The sequence below is a fragment of the Notechis scutatus genome, chromosome 7 (genome assembly GCF_049901735.1).
Source record: "Notechis scutatus isolate UNSWTSFEM ecotype Mainland chromosome 7, rNotScu1.2, whole genome shotgun sequence".
Lineage (NCBI taxonomy): Eukaryota > Metazoa > Chordata > Lepidosauria > Squamata > Elapidae > Notechis > Notechis scutatus.
In genome coordinates, this window is record NC_142015.1 from 6,819,588 (window position 1) to 6,842,433 (window position 22,846).

Consider the following 22,846-nt stretch of genomic DNA (forward strand, 5'->3'; position numbering starts at 1 on the left):
GGGATTCAAATTTCTTAACTGGTTTTGTGGCTGTGACCTAATTTGTGGGCGTGGCTTGGTGGTCATGTGACCGGGTGGGTGTGGTTTGGTGGCCGTGTGACTGGATGGGTGTGGCCAGGTGGCCATGTGACTGGCAAACCAAATATATGTGGTCCTCGCTTAATGGCCGGTTGCTTAGTAAGTGTTCTAATTTACGACTGACCAGCTGCACTGAAAAAAAACAAAAAACCACGGCATCTGGATGCTTTTTGCAGCGAAAATTACCGACCTCCATCTTTGCTTGCTCCGCTTCTCCAACGCGCCACTGTGGCCGTCAGTGATTGATGCGCACGCGCGCGATGTCGCACATGAGCAATAAGGACTGACTTGATCAGGGAATGGAGGAGCGGACGGAGAGGAGCAGGGCCAGCCAGGGGCCCGTTTTAGCGGTTCTCCAAACTACTGGGAACGGTAATGAACTGGTAGAATCCCACCCTGCGCCCCCTTGCCTCTTAGTGCTCCCCTGCCAGTCCCCTTCTTAGCGCCTCCCTAAGGCATCCCACCCCCCCAGGGGGCGGTACCGCCCACTTTGGGAACCACTGTCTTATATTAAGACGCTCTGATGCTAAGGAGTTCGACATTCTACTCCCCCTCCCCACCTGAAAAGAACTCTGTTTTAACTGCCAGTTGCACTCAGGAGCGGCCTGGGGCTCCTTATGGTACTAAACATCGGTACCTCACCAAAATGTCTACGCCTTCCACCTATGGAACTGCTTCCGGACTCAAGGAGGTGGGAGCGATATTCCCTTATCTGTTTCAATCACCGACCACCACTGAGCCAACGGATTGTGAACCGAATTTCTCCTACATATCACAAAGGAATTTCTCCTCCGATCACAAAGTTCCGTCGCAAAGCATGGGTATGCACCCAGTCTTTTATATATGAATAATGTGTATAAGAAGTGATGACCATCAGTGACTCAGGCAGCATACCAAAAGCAAAATGGAAGAATGTCCTTGAAATTCATGAGCAATCAGTTCTGAGAGGGGGGGTTGACTAGCTGCAAGCCCCATGGGGATGGGTTGTGGTTACTTGCTCTTTGTGGGTAGTATAAACCTAAAACATATGCCTGGGAATGAGTAAACTTACTGCCCAATCCTTTCTTCCGGTCAACACAAAACAATGCCATCATAAAAATAACCATCTAATCAAAGAGAGAAGCAATTTGGATAATCAAAGAGAGCAGCAACCTGGAATTAAGGAGAAACTTCCTAACAGTGAGGACAATTAACCAGTGGAACAGCTTGCCACCAGAAATTGTGGGCGCTCCATCACTGGATATTTTTACGAAGAGTCTAGACAGTCACTTGTCTGGAATGGTATAGGTCAGTGGTGGCTAACCTTTTGGGCTCCTGTGCCAAAAATTGTGTGCACGCTTGCATGCTCACGCCGCATGCCAGCACCCAGAAGGCAATGCACCCCCCACACACACCTCCTATGCATGTGCGCGCAATCCCCACCCACCCACTACCCCCGCTGCCCCCTTACCTGCACTGCGTCTCACAGCTGATTTTCGATCGGTTTGAGGCCTTTTTCGGCCTCCCAGAGGCTTGAGGAAGGCCTCTGCAGGCTTTGCAGGCCAAAAACTAGGTCTGTTTCATCACCTCCGGTAGTTTCGGAAAAACAGGAAGTGATGAAACGGGCCTAGTTTTTGGCCTGTAAAGCCTGCAGAGGCCTTCCTCAAGTTTCTGGGAGGCCGAAAAAGGCCTCAAACCGGCTGAAAATCATCTGTGAGGCACGCACATGCGCAGTGAGTTAAGTTTGCCTGCAGCTCGTGTGCCGGTACAAATGGCTCTGCGTGCCACAGGTTCGCCATCACGGGTATAGGCTGTCCTGCTTGAGCAGGGGGCTGGACTAGAAGACCTCCAAGGTCCCTTCCATATTCCCATTCCTTTCCTTTCCCTTCCCTTCCCTTCTATTCTATATATTCTTATCCTGCTTGGTGGTGAATCCCTGCTGAAAATCAAGGCTTAATTTATGCCTATTCTGATCATTATAGGCATGGTGACAGTTTGGATATAGCGGTTGAAGCATCAGTCTAGAAACTAGGAGCTGTGACTTCTAGTCCCATCTTAAGCATGAATGTCAGCTGGGTGACTTTGGGCCAATCACCAAAAGTCTTGCCTTAGGCTTGAAAGCTAACTGGATGACTTTCAGCCAATCAACAGGAGACTGTAATTTTTAGTTCCCACCTTAGGCATGAAAGCCGGCTGGGTGACTTTGGGCCAGTCCTTCCCTCTCTTAGCTCAACCTACCTCACAGGTTGCTGTGGGGAAAATAGGAGGAGGAGGAGGAGGAAATATTAGGTATGTTTGCCACCCCGAGTTATTTAGAACAATAAAAAGGGGGTATTAAAAATAAATGAAATAAAAAAATGCTGCCCCTTTCTTGTTACAATGTCACCAAGCAGCTGCAAAACACCCACCAGTTCGGGCTGAAAGGGCTGAATCAGAATGGATCTGACATTCCCAAAGATTTTGCTTGACTTTCCGTTTGTTGGAACTCCCCAAATATAAAATAATGCAAAAATGAAGAAACGTATGCGACGAAAGCTCCCAGTCATAAACAGGTATCTATAATTGTTAAATTATTCAAATTAATCGGGGCATTCTGATGCAGCCAGCAGAGTTAGAATATTAGAGAAATCGAGGTGGGCCGAATTGAAACTATTTCCTGAGGTAACATCTCCTGACTGATACAGTCAGACCGAAACGTGAGTTCAACATTCAACTCTTTTCCAGAAACTTCTGAGAAAAAGCAGCATAACTATATCAAAAGTCAAGAGCTAACATGCCGCTGAGTTTTCTGCGGTGACACATAAGTGACATAGCATTTCTCATGATGACATATATTTTTTAAAAAAAATAATTGCAGTCTGAAGAAGAGGAAGCTAAAATGCTGCATTAGCAAGGGAAAATCTTGGTTTGGTTTCGATTATGATGTTTCTATAAACTGAAAATTGAAGCACAGTCTACTTGAACTCAACCGATTGCAGGAGAACTTCTGTTAGATCTGCCCATCTCTGTCCTGGGCAGTGTGAGTTAAATTAAGTCTGCATGTTGTTGTAGTAAACCTTTTAATTCAACTTTTTTATCAGTGATGGCTCCATACATGTGATTGAGTGAGCCATTCTTTAACCTGGGACTTTCCAAACAGGTGCATAATCTTGAGAACATCAGTGAAAATATGCCATTTTTGGTCCTAAAGTTTATCACTCAAAAGCAGGCTCGCTCATTTCTCTTTCTACTGCTATTTAGAATAGAATATAGAATTGATTGGACACACAAGGAATTTGTCTTGGTGCAAATGCTCTCAGGGTACATAAAAGAAAAGATACATTCGCCAAGAATCATCAGGCACAACACTTAATAATAGTCATAGGGTACAATAAGCAATCAAATCATATTAGGAAACAATATAAATCATAAGGATACAAGCGGCAAAGTTATGGTCATACAGTCACAAATGGGAGGGGATGGGTGATAAGGAGTGATGAGAAGATTAATAGTAATAGTAGTGCAGACTTTGTAAATAGTTGGACAGGGTTGAGGGAATTATTTGTTTAGCAGAGTGATGGCGTTCAGGAAAAAACTGTCCTTGTGTCTAGTTGTTCTGGTGTGCAGTGATTTATAGCGTCCTTTTGAAGGAAGGAGTTGAAACAGTTTATGTCCGGGATGTGAGGGGCCTGTAAATATTTTCACAGCCCTCTTTTTAAAGCTTGGCAATTGCAGAGAAGGTGATTGGGAATCTAGAGACTAAGCCATATGATGGTTATGGGAACTGGGAATGTCTAGTCCAACGAAGAAAAGGGCTGGGGGTGACATGATAGCAGTCTTCCAGTATTTGAGGGGCTTTCACAGAGGGACGGGGGGTCAACCTATTCTCTAAAGCAGCTGAGGGCAGGACAAGAAGCAACGGATGGAAACTGATCAAGGAGAGAAGCAACCTAGAACTAAGGAGATAATTTTCTGACAATGAGAACAGTTAATCAGTGAAGCAGCTTGCCTCCAGACGTTGTGGACGCTCCATCAATGGAGGTTTTTAAGAAGAGTCTGGACAGCCATTTGTCTGGAATGGGTTAGAGCAGGGGTGTCAAACTCAAGGCCCATGGCCTGGATCCAGCGTGCAGGGTGCTTAGATCTGGCCTGTGGGGCCGCCTGACTGGAAATGGAGAAGAACCGGCCCGTGGTGCCTCTGCCAGCAAAAATGGAGCTCTGTTTTCGCTGGCAGAGGGTTGCAGGAGGCCGTCATGGCCGAAAACAGAGGCCGCAGGGGCCATCCATGGCCCTCCTGAGTTCATTTTTTTTTGGCAAAGTGCTGGCGAAACAAGCGACTAAGGAAAAGTTGATCCCAAGGCAAGGAGGCACCGAGAAATGTGATTAGGGGACTGGAGGCTAAAACATACGATGAACAGTTGCCGGAACTGGGCATGGCTAGTCTAGTGAAGAGAAGGACCAGGGGAGGCATGAGAGCGGTCTTCCAATATTTGAGGGGCTGCCCCAGAGAGGAGGAGGGGGTCAAGCTATTTTCCAAAGCACCTGAAGGCCAGACAAGGAATAATAACTGGAAACTGATCAAGGAGAGATTCAACCTGGAAATAAGGAGAAATTTTCTGACAGAGAGAACAATCAACCAATGGAACAGAAGCTGCCTTCAGAAGTTGTGAGAGCTTCATCACTGGAGGCTTTCAGGAAGAGACTGGACTGCCATTTGTCAGAAATGGTGTAGGGTCTCCCACTTGGGCAGGGGGTTCGACTAGATGACCTACAAGGTCCCTTCCAACTCTGCTCATCTGCTATCTGTTATGTTTCCCTGTTTGCATTTGAGCATCCAAGAAGGGACAGGGAAGGAGAAAGGGAAAGAGGAAAGACAAAGAAAAAGAAGGGAAGATGGGAAGAGAGGAAGGAAGGAAGGAAGGAAGGAAGGAAGGAAGGAAGGAAGGAGATTATAATGAGAAGGAGGGAGGGTCAAGGGATCCCCCCAGCCCTGCCCGGGCCACCCTAACCCCGGTCTCCCCCACCCAGTCCCCGGAGGTCAAACACAACCTGATGTGGCCTTCAATGAAATTGAGTTTAACGCCCCTGGGTTAGAGTCCCCTGCTTAAGCAGGGTTGGATTGGAAGGCCTCCAAAATCACTTCCGCATCTGTTATTCTCGCAATCTGTTATTCTGTAATTCTGCAACCTGCAATCTGTTATTCTGTAATTCTGCAACCTGCAATCTGTTATTCTGTAATTCTGCAACCTGCAATCTGTAATTCTGGTTTTCCACAGCCAAGAGAAGGTGATCAAATAAAGCAAAGCCCTGATGAGGAAGTCAGGGTGTGGTTCTGACCCCCCCCCCGCCCCGGTTTGTGGAGGGGCCCAAAATATGATTCACTGTTAGAAACAATCAGATGGACCTTTGCTCTCTTTCCAAAGCAGTAAAACTAATCAGAGCAAACATCCAAGTCCATCATTCTAGGATTTGGTTTTTCTCATCCTGCTCCAGTTTATGAGCAGAAAGAAAAATAAATCAGGGGAAAAAAAATATTTTGATCTTGGAGGCAGTAAGAAATTGGAGGGAAGGGGAGGGAGTCTGAAATGAACTTTCCTGCTGCTAATTCTCTCCAGTTTATGCATAGCCTTGTTTCAAACATGACCCTTCCCAGCTTCTGAGCTAGCATGCCTTCACTAGCACAGAAATCAAGATTTCTTTATCTACTGATTACAACCGGCTGGCTTATTCAGAAAAACAAATGAGAAAGCAGCAAATACCATATTATGTTTAAGTAGCATACATGACTCATCCTCATCTTTCATTCTAAACAAAGAAGTACCATCAGAAGATCTTCTAAAATACTAGATAACTTTGCAGACAAGGAAGTAATTAATCACTAAAGCCATATATCAATTAAGCTAGCTTTGTAACACTATACTTAAAGGAAGACACCGTTTGCCCTTCTTGAGCTGCTCTACAGAAGCTCCACCAATTATTCTTTGGATATAATATGCTATTACTATTAGAAGGATGTAGCAAATATTGAAGAATTGAAGAATGAAGGATCATGTGTTGATATAGTTATGCATAACAACGTTAGATTAATGTAGCAATTCTTAAGAGTGGCCATATTAAAAATTAGAGTAGACAAAAAAAATTAGAAATGGGGGGATATTGTTATACATACCTTTACTTAATACATTTAAAGTGAATATTAGAGGTCAAGATTGGAGTTTGAAAAAGGATGTTATTAGGTATGCTCAAAAATAATGCTATTAGAAGGATGTAGCAAATATTTATAATTGAAAAATGAAGGATTATGTGTTGATATAGTTATTTAAAACAACATTAGATTACGTAAATTGGGTAATGCTCATTGTATTATCATTGCTTTTGTATCTTTTTTTATTTTATTTTATTTTTATTTGTCAATTGCTTACAAGATAATAGGTATAAGTAAAAATATAGTTATGAATACATGGATACATATAAGAAAAATTATAAAAAATATAAAAGAAACAATAGGACAGGGACGGTGCTTATGCACGCCCCCTACAGACCTCTTAGGAAAGGGGTGAGGTCAATAGTAGACAGTCTAAGGTTAAAGTTTTTGGGGTTTGGGGAAAAAACCACAGAGTCAGGTGGAGTATTCCAGACATTGACCACTCTGTTGCTGAAGTTGTATTTCCTGCAATCACGTTTGGTGTGATTAACCTTGAGTTTGTATCTATTGTTTGCTCTTGTGTTGTTATGGTTGAAGCTGAAGTATTATATATATATATATATTCTTAAGTTTTCGCGGGTATATATTTATATGTATGGTATTCAGCTTTGTTCGGGTATTTTCTCACGTTATTATAGTTGTGCTTTTAAAGTTGTAGCAATGTTTCAGCATAATCTCATCTGCCATCATCAGGCTTCTGTATTGTGTTCGATTGTGAGTCAGATGTTGCCAGCCAATCAAGACAAAAAAAGCCACAAAACAGACAGAAGATATTAGAAACACCAATCAAGCAGAACACAGCAAACTCCAAGACCAGTAAAACACAGACCAAGACTCCCAACCAATCAGGATGAAGAAAAAACCATTCTGGCACAGCAGTAGGCTAGCCCCAAATTTAAAACTGAAACGGCTGTAAAAGTCTGACTCACAGACGAACACAATACAGAAACCTGATGATGGCAGATGAGATTCTGCCGAAACGTTGCTACAACTTTAAAAGCACAACTATAATGACGTGGGAAAATACCCGAACAAAGCTGAATACCATATGTGTATGTATGTATGTATATCAAAATGATTGACACTCAGACACCGCACTGTCCACAAAATGATATTGATACATGTTTTAAAAATAAAAAAAATACAAAAAAAGAATATAATGCTTGAATAATGAGAGAACATGGGGATGAAAGGTTTAAATTTTCAACTAAATTGTAATTTAAAATTAAAATAGAACTTTTATAAGACATACCATTGGTATTTGACACCAGATAAGTTGTCAAGAATGCATAGCAATAGCAATAGCATTTAGACTTATATACCGCTTCACAGTGCTTTCTAGCCTTCTCTAAGCTATTTACAGAGTCAGCCTATTGTCTCCAACAATCAGGGTCCTTATTTTATCCACCTCAGAAGGACGGAAGGCTGAGTCAACCTTAATCCTGGTGAGATTTGAACTGGTAAACTGCTGGAAGCCAGCAGTCAGCAAAAGTAGCCTGCAATACTGCAATCTAACCACTGCACCACCACGGCTAGTATAAAGGTATTTCAAATGAAAGTTGGAAATGCAAATGTAAAGAAGGGAGTTTTTGTCATTTATGGTGGACATGTGATATAGCAAAGAAATATTGGGGTAGGATTCACATCTTAATACAGAAGATTCTCAAAGTGAATATGAAGATAAAATTTTCTTTTGGGTTCAATGGAAAAAGATTTGGAAAAAAATTGGAACTTTGATGTTATATATGTTTTTTTTAAAAAAAACAAGTTTTATTAATTTTTCAGAAACAAACAAATCATCATTAACCATTACATACTTAAACCTTTTTCCATTATAAATTTAACAAGTCAGATAAAACCTATAATTCTAATTTAAACCATTTCCATATAAGCATACATAAACCTCTTATCCAGTTTCTCTTTACTTCTCTTTACTGTTATTCAATTTCATTATTATTATTTCATCTATTTCTTTCTGACTTGGTTACCATTACTCTCATTCTATATTTCTGCAAGGTTTTATTAATTCTTCCAGAAACATAAACACACAACACACAAGACATAAAAAAAAAAAAAATCTTTTAGGAAAGTAACTTGGCCCCAGATATCTCTCTCTTCATGGACTTCAATTATATTCATGCTCATCTTACATGTCATTACTTATTTTATTTACCATTCTAAGTCTTCTATATTAGCTTCTCCACACATTTCACTCTTCTTAATTCTATCTTAATTAATCCATCTTAATTTGAGTCATTATATTTGTATCTTTTGTCCATTCTTTATTGTCCCTTTGTCTCGTTCCTTATAATAAAAAAAAGAATTTCTCCTGAAATCACTAATCAGAGTATGATGCCTTTCTATCTCCCCCCTAAATTAATCAAATTAACATTTAAAATAACACCCAATACCCAATCCAATTCTGCTTGGTACGTTCTATCTAAATAGTAAATCCAAAATAATTAAATACATAGTTAAGCAGTAGATCTAAATATTGAATCTTATAACATTCCCATTGCCTTTTCCAAAAACAAATGCTATAATAAAAATTTTATAATAACATCAATACCATAATCTTATTAAACTCTTTAATTAAAACTCAATATTCTAAACCTTCCCTTTAATATTATTAAATTTTAAAATCAATCATTACTAAACATTTCAACATTTTAATCTCTTATCAACTCTTAAACCCTCTTAAACTCTTATATATGTTGATGATAGCAGGATTACTTTATGCACAAAAATGGAAGGACACTTCGATTCCCGCCATGGATGAATGGCTGCAAAAGTTGATGGAGTTAGCAGAGGTGGTTAAACTGATTGCTTTGATTAAAGGGAAAAAAAAACCCACAATTACTTTTGTTTCTACTTGGAAACCATTTCTGGACTTTGTGCTTGAGGTGGAAAAAATGAAACTGATTTTGGGTTTTACCAATGAAATAGGTTTGTTGTTATAGAAATGAATGAATGAATAAATTCGTTATTGGCCAAGTGTGATTAGACGCACAAGGAATTTGTCTTGATGCATATGCTCTCAGTGTACATAAAAAGAAAAGATACATTCATCAAGAATCATAAGGTACATCACCTAATATGGTCAATTAAGCAATCAAATCATACTAGGAAACAGTCAATAAAACTTGTAAGGATACAATAAGCAACAAAGTTACAGTCATACAGTCACAAATGGGAGGGGATGGATGATAAGGAGTGATGAGAAGATTACTAGTAAGAGTAGTACAGGCTTTGTAAATAGTTGGACAGTGTTGAGGGAATTATTTGTTTAAGAGTGATGGTGTTTGGGGAAAAACCATCCTTGTGTCTAGTTGTTCTGGTGTGCAGTGCTCTTATAGCGTCGTTTTGAGGGTAGGAGATGAAACAATTTATGTCCGGGATGTGAGGGGTCTGTAAATATTTTCACAGCCCTCTTTTTGATTCGTGCAGTATACAGGTCCTCAATTGAAGGCAAGTGGGTAGTAATTGTTTTTTCTGCAGTCCTAATTACTCTCTGGAGTCTGTGTCTGTCCTGTTGGGTTACAGAACCAAACCAGACGGTTATAGAGGTGCAGATGACAGATGACTAATTTGTGTTACTATGTAAAATTAAAAAGTTGAGGTTTGATGTTATCTTATTCTATTGTACCAAAGGGAGTCAGAAGTCATTACTTTTCTTTCTTTTTTCCTTTTGCTGTACACCTTTCCCTTCCCTGCTCCCTCCCTTATTTTCCCAATATTTTCTTTCGTATTTTTTGTATTTTATATTATAAACTAATAATAAAAACTATGTAGCTTCTTAAAAAAAAAGATCCATCGATGAACGAAATTTAGGGAAGGAGAAATTACAATGAAAGATAAGTGGATGAGGAGTACCCTGCGTGAGAAGGGTAATCTGGAGAGAAATTTCAGAACTTTCTATACAACTTAGAAAAACCTGGGCCTTGGGAAACGAACCATATAAACTTTGCAGAGAAGAGATAAAGATATGAGGAGCCACACCTAAAAACAGCTGCTCAGCTCAAGAGGCTACACAAATAGAAGTCACCTAATGAATGTGGAATCCTGGAAATGCCCAAATATGGGAAAAAATTAGCATTACCCATCATGGAGGAATGGTTGGAAAGTTGACGGACTTTGCTCAGATGGCCAAACTGACTCAATTAGAGAAAGGCTGTTATTGACATATTACTGACATGTGACTTTTTGGGTAAAAAAGTAAAATGATTTTGTGACGGTTAGAAAGAATAATTTTATAGAAATTTCTTTATGAAAGACAGGAAGAGATAAAGGAATAAGGGAAAAAAACAAAAGATGAAGACTATGGATATGAAAAAAGATTATGTACATAAGAAATAAATTTTTTCCAAGAAAAAATATAGTATTCAGAATAAAGAAAAAACAAGCGATAAAGGAAAAAGGACATAATACAGTGTACGTATGTGTATGTACAAAACAAGAATGAAAAAGGTATACACACTCACACATTTCGTGTTCTTTTTTATCTCTTTTGGGGTATACAATGTTTTCTGTTCTTTTTAAATCTTTTTTCTTTATCTCCTGTTTTTTCTTCTTCTTTATCACATGTACTATTTCTTTTTCTTTGAATGAATTTCTTATTTAGATAATCTTTTTATAAGAACTAAACCTTTTAATAAAAAACTAGAAAAGGACTACCCTAATGTCAGAAGGATAGCTGGGGATAAATTTGCCACAGAACTTAAAAAAAGCAACAAACTGGCCTTGAGAAATGACGCATATAAACTTCACACAGCAGAAGATAGATATGAGCAACCACACCTGAGATTAATTGCTCAACTCCAGGGGCTTCAGATGCAGAAGTTCTGTTTTCTGTTAGGTGGAGCCCAGGAAATGTACCTGTAACAGTTAACATGCTGTGTATGTCCTCAAGGTAAGCCTCCTCGATACCCTACCTTCAGTTTCCAAAGGAGGTAGGAAGTGTTAGTGTTTTATTTATTTTATTTGGTTTGTCAATTGCTTACAAGATAATAGGTATAAGTAAAAACATAGTTGTTCCAAACTAAGAGACTCCGAGACATGCATTTCCTTAAAGTTCCATTTTATTAAAGTTGTCCTATTGGCACATCTGGGAAAATCCGAATCTGAGAGTTCCGGGTTTTCCCTTCCCAAAAGAAAAATTACAGATCCAACCCCTGCACCCATCAGTCCATCACATCGCCCAATCAAGTCTTCGTCCCAACTGGAGACATTCCTCCAGACCCTCCTCTCCAGGTGCAGGATTACTTGTCCTTGACTTCTAAGAAAGAATGTTTTTGAGTTTAATCTTCTAGCTCCCTATAAAATCCCCTCTTCCAAATTCCCAGGGACTGAATGTGGCAGCCTCTAAGCTTCCAAATAAAATATGGCTTCCAAAGCTGATATCTGACTCTTTGCAACCCTGTGGACCATAGCGATAGTAGACTCCCCTGTCCTCCACAGTCTCTTGGAATTTGCCCAAACTCATGTCTATTGTGTCAATGATGCTATCTATCTAACCTTCTCGTCCTTTGCTATCCCCTTCTCCTTCCACCTTCCATCTTTCCCAGCACCAGGGGTCTTCTCCAACGAGTCCTCTCTCCTCATTAGGTGGCTGAAGTATTTGAGCTTCAACTTCAGTATCTGTCCTTCCAAAGAAGAGTCAGGGTGTCAGCCATTTTGGAAGCCATTTTTTTACTTGGAAGCTTCGAGGCTTCTAACTCTAATAAAATGGAACTTTGAGGAAATGTTTGTCTTGGGGTTTGTTGGTTTGGAGTTGGTTAGCTGGAACGCTGATACAGCGTTGGTTTCCTTTCAGGGTGACTGATTTGATCTTCTTAGTCCAAGGGACTCTCAAGAGTTTTCTCCAGCACAATTTGAAAGCATTCCACTCTCACAGTCCTACATTACTTCTGGACTTCACTCAACATGTTTAAGCAAATAGTTGGTTTTTAGAGAGAAATCCTAAACCAACATGTAGTATGTTTAGTTTTTACTTAGCATGGTTTTAAACCCACTTTGTAAATCATGTTATATGGCTACTGTACTGTGTGGATTCTAATTGTGGCTTAGCTTAGCAATCATAGTTAAGTAGCAATAGCAATAGCAATAGCACTTAGACTTATATACATAGTGTTTTACAGCATTCTCTAAGCGGTTTACAGAGTCAGCATGTTACCCCCAACAATCTGGGTCCTCATTTTACCCACCTCAGAAGGATGGAAGGCTGAGTCAACTTTGAGCCGGTCAGGATCAAACTCCTGGCAGTTGGCAGAATTCTGCAATTCTGCATTCTGCATTCTAATCACTGCGCCACCACGACTCTAAGTAAAACATAGCTTGAATTTATGTTGCCAGACGTATTTAGAAGCCGAACTGAAATATGATTAACATATAATGGCATCCCTGGTTGAGCAAGTTGTTTGAATCACATTAATTCACGATGCATATACTTTGGTCTTAGCTGATTTAGGAACGTAATCTGGTTTAATGGATCTCCTCCACCTTTAAATGAATATAAGAGGGCAAATGTAATTTTTCTGCTTGAGATTTTTTTATTTAATGAACAATATGTGCCTTTACTGCACATATGTCTTTGCTGAACTTTGTTCATTTTCTACTCTGTAATTTCTCTGATTTTGTCTGGCTAAGTCATGCAATCCAGCTAAAAATTCCCAACAAAAAGTGAGATACCTTTTAAAACAATAATAGATGGAATTTTTTTACCTATAGTATACTATCTTCAGAAGAATAAATGAGACATCTTAAGTTTAAATGAGTAGAGTTCAAAAAGCCTATCAATTTCAATTAAAAAATAATAATTGTACTGACATACTTTCTTTTCCTTGAAAGATTTTGAAGATTTACAATTTATTTATTTATTGTAAATCCAGATTTATTTATTTTTACTTTCTTTCCCTGGAATGCAACCCATCGAGAAGAAAAATGTTCAATAATAAATAAAACAAGCCATGACTACAGATCTTGGAGTTATGAACCTGTCACAATTAAACATGCAATCTGACAGTCCCCTTTCTATTCAGTGAAACAATATTGCCTTAAAGTCCAGCTTAGGTACACACACCATACAGAAATGTGAGGTCCAGGTTGTCAGCGTTCCAACTAACCAACTCCAAACCAATAAACTCCGAGACAAACATTTCTTCAAAGTTCCATTTTATTTGAGTTGTCATATTGGCACACCTGGGAAAACCCGAATCTGAGAGATCCAGGTTTTCCCCTTCGCCAAAGAGATCCATCCCCTGCACCCATCAGTCCATCGCATGGCCCAATCAAATCTTTGTCCCAACTGGAGACATCCTTCCAGTCACTCCCCTCCAGGTGCAGGGCAACATGTCCTTGACTCTCTGAGAAAGAATGTTGTTGTTCTAATCTTCTACCACACGATGAAATCCCCCCATCCCAATTACCAGGCACTGAATGTGGCAGCCTCGAAGCTCCAAAGATAAATAATAGATAACAGATAATCAGAGTTGGAAGGGACCTTGTAGGTCATCTAGTCCAACCCCCGCCCAAGCAGGAGACCCTATACCATTTCTGACAGAGGGCAGTTCAATCTTTTCTTGAAAGACTCAAGTGATGGCGCTCCCACAACTTCCGAGGGCAACTTCTGTTCCATGGGTTGATTGTTCTCAGTGTCAGAAAGTTTCTCATTTCCAGGTTAAATCTCTCCTTGATCAGTTTCCATCCATTATTCCTTGTCTGGCCTTTGGGTACCTAGGAAAATAGCTTGGCCCCCTCCTCCTCTCTGTGGCAGCCCCACAGATATTGGAAGACTGCTATCATGTCTCCCCTGGTCCTTCTCTTCACTAGACTAGCCAGGCCCAGTTCCTGCAACCGTTCTTCATATGTTTTACCTCCAGTCCCCGAAGCATCCTGGTTGCTCTTCTCTGTACTTTTTCTAGAGTCTCAACATCTTTTTTATAATGTGGTGACCAAAACCGGATGCAGTACTCTAGGTGTGGTCTTACTAAGGCTTTATAGAGTGGTATTAGTATCTCCTTTGACCTTGATTGTATCCCTCTGTTAATGCAGCTTAGGATTGCATTGGCTTTTTTGGCTGCTGCTGCGTACTGCTGGCTCCTATTTAGCTGGTTGTCCACTAAGACTCCAAGATCCCGCTCACAGTTACTGATATTAATCCTGGTTTCACCCAGTCTATATGTGTACTTTTGGTTTTTCTTGCCTAAGTGTAGGACTTTACTTTTCTCTACACTGAATTTCATTTTGTTAGATACGGCCCAGTGTTGTAGTCTGTCAAGATCCACCTGGATCTTGAGCCTATCTTCTTGGGTGTTAGCTATTCCTGCCAGCTTAGTATCATCTGCAAATTTGGTAAGTTCCCCTCCTATACTCTCATCTAAGTCTTAAGATATTGAAGAGTACTGGGACAAGAGAAAAGTGGCTTCCAAGGCTGACACAGATAAGGGAATATGTCATTGCAATCTATATACAGTATTTTGCAAGTCTCCTTTTTTATTCTGGAGCCTACAAAAAATGAAATAAGTGGTCCATCATTCGTCCCAGCTTAAATGCAGTCTGGAAAACCAGCCCTATTTCTGCATCACAAAATCCAATTTGGGACAACACTAGGGAACGATCCTGCCTTGTGTCACATGTGGGAGACCGAAAAGTAAGAGTACAGTTTAGGAATTAAAGCAGTGATGCTATTCAGAGGGGGAAGGTGTGTTATATTTGGAGTAGGGTGATTCCATATTTCCCCCCCTTAATTTTGGGATAGCAGGCAATCTTGGGATTTTCATTACAGGTAGTCCTTGACTTACAACAGTTCATTCAGTGATCTTTCAAAGTTACAAAGGCACTATAAAAAAAGTGATTTATGACCGTTTTTCACACTTACTGACCATTCAAGCATTCCCGTGGTCACGTGATCAAAAATTCAGATGCTTGGCAACTGACTCGTATTTATAATGGTTGCATTGTCTCAAAGTCACATGATCTCCTTTTACGACCTTCTGCCAAGCCAATCGGGAAGCCAGATTCACTTAACAACCGTGTTCCTCATTTAACGACTGCAGTGATTCGCTTAACAGCTGTGGCAAAAAAGGTCATAAAGTGGGACAGAACTCACTTAACAAGTGTCTCGCTTAGTGATGGAAATTTTGGGCTCAATTGTGGCCGTAAGCCGAGGAGTACCTGTATTATATTTGGGGTGTTTGGGGGATCACGATCTTGGCTTTTTAAAACTATTTTATGAGATGACCCAGAGTATATCAGAAATATAACAAAAACCAAAACGTAAATAAAAGTCCTTTAATGCCTTCAACTTGGCTTCGCTGTTTAATTGTTCACAGTGGAGGAGTAAACTATTTTCAAAATAACATTTCAAAGGAAAGAAACACAGTTCAAATTCAAAGAGCCAATAACGAAGCAAAAACCAAAAACAAACCACACTGAATAAAGTTCCACAACAGACCAGGATAGATAATTGCCAACTTCAGGAAGATAACCAGGTACAGTCCATCGGAAGAACGCCAACCAAGATAAACCTTCTTTAGGAATAAAACACTAATTTGTCTCCAGCGTCTGTTAGCATGCAGGTCCAAACTCTTATGCAAATCTCTCACCTGCAACCCATGAAGAGGATCATGGGCCTCTCCTCCCGAGTAGACCACATTTTACCCTGATCCTCTCCTCCCTGCGTGTCCTAGGATTGATAGGGGAAGGGCCTGGGTCCTCCTCTGACAGTTCAGTCGGCCTCTGCCCTTCCCCAGCCTCCTCCACCACCTCTGGAGCCACACTCCCACTCCCTGTTGGCTGTTTCTCCTCTTCCTCAGTCAGTCTCCACCAGGGGCATGACATTTTGGTTGGAGTGCGGGGAGTGATGATAGTGGTATTGGATGATGGCCTTCATCATTTTCATTTTTAGCCAGTGGACCTTATTTTCTTTTTAATTATGGCATAGGTCAGTGATGGCGAACCTTTTTGTTGTGGTGTGTCAAAAGCATGCGCGCACGCAATAGCGCCCGTGCACAGATGTGCTGGCACCCACAACACAATGCTCCCCACCTTCCCTGTGCATGCACTTACAATAACCCATCCCCTGCCCTTTACCTGCACTGCGCATGCGCGCGCCTCCCATCTGAATTTCGGCCCACTTGAGGTTGTTTTTGCCCTCCCGGAGGCTCAAGGGAAACCTCTGCAGCCATGGGAGGCTGAAAAATGGGCCTTCTGGAAATACCAGAAGTGCCAAAACGGCCCGTTTTCAGCCTCCCAAGTCTTCAGAAGCTTCCCTCGAACTCTCGGGAGGGCGAAAATGGCCTCAAACGGGCCAAAAATCAGCTGGTAGGTGCACACATGCGCAGTGCAGGTATGTTTGGCCGAGGCTCGCATGCCCGCACAAATGGCTGTGCGTGCCACCTGTGCCATAGGTTCACCATCACGGTCATAGGTGCTTTAGTTGTGTGTTCCTGCCTTGTGTTCATCTGGCAACTCTCATTCACCTATCTATCCCAATTGCCAAGATCACCTCTCTAAGCAAAACAAGCTATCCACTAAACCAGTTAATACCAGTTTAATATCTAATGTGTGAACCCACTTCTTGAGTGAGCCCAGAGTAAATATAGCATGGTAATTATACCATTGAAAAGCAAGCATCTCACTTTCAGAATGGGGAAACTTGTAGCTCTCCAGATGTGGCAAACAACAATTCTAGCAAGTTTTCTGTAGCAAAGCCACAGAAAAACAGTGGGGAAACAGAGGTATGCGATATGCATCATTTAATGAGAATAAAACGAGCCCTTCTTTTCTGCAAAGACATGTGGAAATTTGTGTGGCATTGCCCAATCCAGTACAGTATTAGCAAATTAAACTGCAGATTTAGCAAATCTCTCCTTATTTTTTTCTTCCTAATGCACGTGTTAGAAGCCAGATTTTTTTCAAGTCCCTGCAACCCAGATCTGGCAGCCTTTATTTAATAAATATCCTTTGGCAAGAAATATTTTTCTTGACTTGGAAAGGTTTTAAACCTATCGACAAGAAATGCTCAATGTTTTCACAGAGGACAGAGGGGAAAAAAACAACTGTAGGCACATACCTAACTATTTTTTTTTAAACAGTAATGACTCAGCTTATTCAACAAATTGTAGGAGAAATCATAAGACTTCTACTGTTTGAGACATTGGAAAGCATTTCCTGCTAAGATACGTCAGGGTAATAAAACAGACTTGTAAAAAATTGAACTTCGATAAGACTCTTTGAACATGGTAAGAAATATATCTATAGGGTTGTTGAAAGCGGGCTTAGAATAGTGTGAGAATCCAGAAATGTAAGTTGAACAAGTTAAAAGAGATATTGGAAGAACACAGGACTCACATTCTTTTCGAAGGGGAAGGCAGAGGTGCTACTGATCATTCAACCTTCTCCACCGAGGAGACAATGTGGGATTCAGACAATGCGTGCTTTGATGGCTTCAAATTCCATTTAGGGCAGTACAGATAAAGTCCTTGCCTTATTACCACAGTTGGGCCCAAAATTTCTGTTGCTAAGCAAGACAGTTGTTAAGTAAATTGTGCCCCATTTCACAACCTTCCTTGGCATAGCTGTTAAGTGAATCACTTCAGTTAGTAACACGGTTGTTAATACCACTCTATAAAGCCTTAGTAGGACCACACCTAGAGTACTGCATCCAGTTTTGGTCACCACACTATAAAAAAGATGTTGAGACTCTAGAAAAAGGGTAGAGAAGAGCAACCAGGATGATTAGGGAACTGGAGACTAAAACATATGAAGAATGGTTGCAGGAACTGGGCTTGGCTAGTCTAGTGAAGAGAAGGACCAGGGGAGACATGATAGCGGTCTTCCAATATTTGAGGGGCTGCCACAGAGAGGAAGGGGTCTCAAGCTATTTTCTAAAGCACCCAAAGGCCAGACAAGGAATAATGGATGGAAACTGAACAAGGAGAGATTCAACCTGGAAATAAGGAGAAACTTTCTGACAGTGAGAACAATCAACCCATGGAACAGAAGTTGCCCTCGGAAGTTGTGGGAGCAACATCACTTGAGACTTTCAAGAAGAGATTAGACTCCACCTGTCAGAAATGGTGTAGGGTCTCCTGCTTGGGCAGGGGTTGGACTAGATGACCTACAAGGTCCCTTTCAACTCTGATTATCTGTTATCTGTTAAATGAATCTGGCTTCCCCACTGATTTTGCTTATCAGAAGGTGGCAAAAGGGAATCGCACAACCACCGATACTGCAACTGTCATAAGTACAAGTCAACTGCCAAGCGTCTGAATTTTGATCATGTGACAATGGGGATGTTGCAACAGTTGTATGAAAAACAAGCATAAGTCACTTTCGACAGTGCCGTTGTAACTCTGAACCGTCACTAAACGAACTGTTGTAAATCAAGGACTTCCTTATGAGAATCCAGAAATTGTGCAAGTAAAGGAGTTATGGAAGGACTCATAATTTACAGACCCCTCACATCCCGGACATAAACTGTTCCAACTCCTTCCCTCAAAATGACGCTATAGAGCCCTGCACACCAGAACCACGAGACACAAGGATGGTTTTTTCCCCCGAATGCCATCACTCTGCTAAACAAATAATTCTGTTCTGACCCAAACCTGGTTCCAAGGAAGCAAACACAAGACAAAGGTTGTTAACAGCACAACCTTTTAATGTTTCTTTACAAATCCCGTTTCTTCATAGGTAAAAGGCTGCTTCAAACCAATTAGCTCCGATAAGAAAGAGCCTTGCCAAGGTTTTGCAAGGCTGCCAAGAACAACACATAAAGTTACTAAGCAATAATTCCAACACAAAGAGTCCCCAAACACCAACTCAGATATTCCTAACGTCCACCAGGCTCAAGTGTAAAACTTCTTTGCCTTCTGCAAAGAACTGCGGTTTCTCGGCTGGCTTTTATCTACTCGGGAAGGGGCCATTACCTTGCAGACTTACTCCCGAGTTGCCCATGCTGCTGCAGCTGCTCTTTCCTGCGAGCAGCCCTGCACGCATACACGATGGGCACGGGCTCCTCAGGGACCTCTTCCTCACTGCTGCCAGCCTCCACAATCTCCGAAGGCAGCACTCCACTCCCTGATGGTCCTGGCCCCATCCCTGCATCACACGCAGGCCCCTCATCTGAGTCCTCGCTCTCCGAGACCTCAGCCGTCCGCACCTGCTGCCAGCGAACCACAACAAATTCCTTCAACATTGTCCAACTATTTACTAAGTCTGCATTACTATTACTATTAATCTTCCCATCCTTTCTTTCACCCATCCACTCCCACTAATGTGTTCTAGGTACGCCTAACATTTTTGCACATGTAAATTTCTCATTGAGGCTAATAATCACATCCATCTCTCTAGGGTAACTTGATTCATTGCTGTGGTACGCTTAGGCCTTGTTGATTTTAATTTGATTTTTCAAAAGTCATTTCAGGAATGAAGATAAATTCTGAGCACGTGGAATATTCAACCAAGTCACAATCATTTTTTTTCTTTTCGTTTTATCAAGACACAGTTTGTTTGTTTTTAAGTGGGACAATTGTCAGAAAAAAGCGACTATTCTTCCAGGGGGGTTTTTTTTTTTTACATTTCTCATTTATACCCAACAGTAACTCATTTGAAAAAATCGACTAATTAAAAATTAGCACATTTCTGGATTCCACCAAAATGATCATCCCAATAACCACACCATAAGAAGAATTGCCCATTTAAAATCCAATAGAATCTACTCCGTCGGGCCAACCATTTTCCCATCACTTTCCACTGAATTATGATTCCCCTCAAAATAGCCAATAGTGTTTCCCCCTCAAAAAAATGGATTATGTGTGCTAGCTGACTAGAGGAAAGCACAAAATGATTCTTAAGGACAATGCTGTGGAGCAGTTTCATCACTTTTTGGAAATGACTATTTTGTGATTGGCCACACATACTCTGGCAACCATTTTGTGGATGAACAAACCCTCTTTATGACAGCAATTCTGTGAGAACAACCATAACTTGAGTTTCAGAATAAATGCATTTGGGTGTCTCCAACACTTAAAAACTGCTGGTACAAAAGGATCTTTATATCTCATGATAAATCTGGCCAGTTGGTTGTAGGGATTAAGGTGCTGGCCTAGAAACCAGGAGATAGTGAGTTCTAGTACCACCTTTGGCATGAGAAGTGATTTTGGGCCAAATACTAGGAAACTGTGAGTTGTAGTCCTGCCTGAGGCATGAAAGCTAGCTGGGTGACTTAAACCAATCGACAGAAGATGGTTTCTAGTGCTGCCTTAGGCATGAAAGGTAGCTGGGTGATAGTAGGCCAATCACTAGGAGACAGTGAGTTCTAGTTCTGCCTGAGGCACGAAAGCTAGTTGGGTGACTTCTGGCCAGTCAGTCACTCTCAGCCCAATCTACCTCACAAGGCTGCTGTTGCGGGGGGAAAAATAGAAGGAGGAAGGAATATTACATATGTTCACCACTTTGAGTTATTATTAAAAATAATAAATGTGGGATATAATACATCAATTAAAAAATTAGGAACCCCCCCTCTGAGGTTTTTAAGAGAACTGTTCAGATACATCTTTTTAATTTGGTTTTTTTTACGTTACCCTCACTATTTTCCTGTTCCTCCTATTGTCCTTTATTAGTTTATCTCAGCAGGTTTTAGCAAACAAGGTGTTGCAAAAATACAGATTCCGAACATTTATGAAAACTGTTTTGACAGCCCAGTCTGGCCCAGCCCAGGAAAAAAAAAAAGTTAGAGACATTCTGAATTAATCAGATCTGTTTGCTTTGGCTCCAGAGGGAAAGTGTGAAACTCGGCTGAAGTGCCTAAAGATGAAGTAAGAAGGATAGCCAGGAATTCTCTCTGTTCAGAAGACAGATAAAGAACTAACTCCTTCAAGAAACAATGCAAGAATGTCAGCTAAATCAAACAAAAGCCAGGCTTGAATACATAGCACCCCCCTCCATTCCCCAAATCCCATCAGCGGTGGCCAGGCTTATGAATCAACAAAGCTATTTGGGGGGAGGGATAAAAGGAGTCCTGAAGCCCACCCACTCTTTTCAGTCCGCTTTCGATGCAGACTTGGAGGTGCCTGCCAGCCTTGGTGAGAAAGATGTGGGCAAGTTATGGATGAATGTGTGAGGAAAAAGCAAACAGGTCAAGTTTTGCTGTTATTTAAAATTCACTGGGTTATGCCTCAGGGTTCATTTGAAAGTGAACTGATTGTGGCTGTGTGGGAGTGACATAAGCTGCATGTAACATGTATGTATGTATGTATGTTGTATGTATGTATTTATGTATGTATGTTATGTATGTAACAAAAGGGAACACACATATAACAAGCATTCCCCACCCCATCCAACATTATCTATCTTTCTTAATTGATTTTGGATAACCATTTGTCTGAAGTGGTGTAGGGTTTCCTGCCTAGGCAGGGGGTTGGACTAGAAGACCTCCAAGGTCCCTTCCAACTTTCTATTCTATTCTATTCTATTCTATTCTATTCTATTCTATTCTATTCTATTCTATTCTATTTCATTCCATTCCATTCCATTTTTCTTCTGATGTTTGCCAACTGCAATCCAGTGGCTTCCTTTATTCTGGAGATCCCTAGAGATCACTTTGAGTGCAGGGACCAACATCAAAAAACAAAAGTGTGAAGTTTTCCCCAAATCATTCAAAATCTGATGAATTCACTCAATGTTCCCAAGGCGGTTGTCTCTTTTAAACTAATATAATTAAAAAGGAACATGTAGGCAATCAGCCCGCACACTTTTGGGCAGAAATTTAAAATGGCTTCATTGTGATCAATCAGGCTGTGGTTTTCCCAGCTGCAATGTATGGCTGTGAAAGTTGGACCATAAGGAAGGCTGAGTGCCAAAGAATGGAGGCCTTTGAACTCTGGTGCTGGGGAAGACTCATGAGAGTCCCTTGGACTGCAAGGCGATCCAACTGGTCAGTCCTAGAGGAGATCAACCCTGGCTGCTCTTTAGAAGGCCAGATCCTGAAGAGGAAACTCAAAGACTTTGGCCACCTGATGAGAAGGAAGGACTCACTGGAGAAGAGCCTAATGCTGGGAATGGTTGAGGGCAAAAGAAGAAGGGGATGACAGAGAATGAGGGTGGCTGGATGGAGTCACTGAAGCAGTGAGGTTAAATCAAAGGTCTTTAAACTTGGCAAGTTTAAGACTTGTAGACTTCAGCTCCCAGAATTCCTAAGCTAACATGACTGGAGGAGGAATTCTGGGAGTTGAAGTCCACAAGTCTTAAAGCTGTCAAATTTGAAGACCCCTGGTATAATATAATATAATAGAATATAATAAATAAAAATAAATAAAAAATAAATATAATAAAAGAAAAATATAAATAATAAATATAAAAAATAAATAATAAAAGAAATATAAAAATATAATAAATATAAAAATATAATATAAATAATATAATATAATATAAATAGTGCCCCTGATGGCTCAATGAGGTACTGTAGACTTTTAGGCAATATAATGAAATTTATAGGAGAGAGGTCTCCAAACTTGGCAACTTTTAAGACTTTGTGGACTTCAACTCCCAGAATTCCTGAGCTAACATGACTAGAAGAGGAATTCTGGGAATTGAAGTCCACAAGTC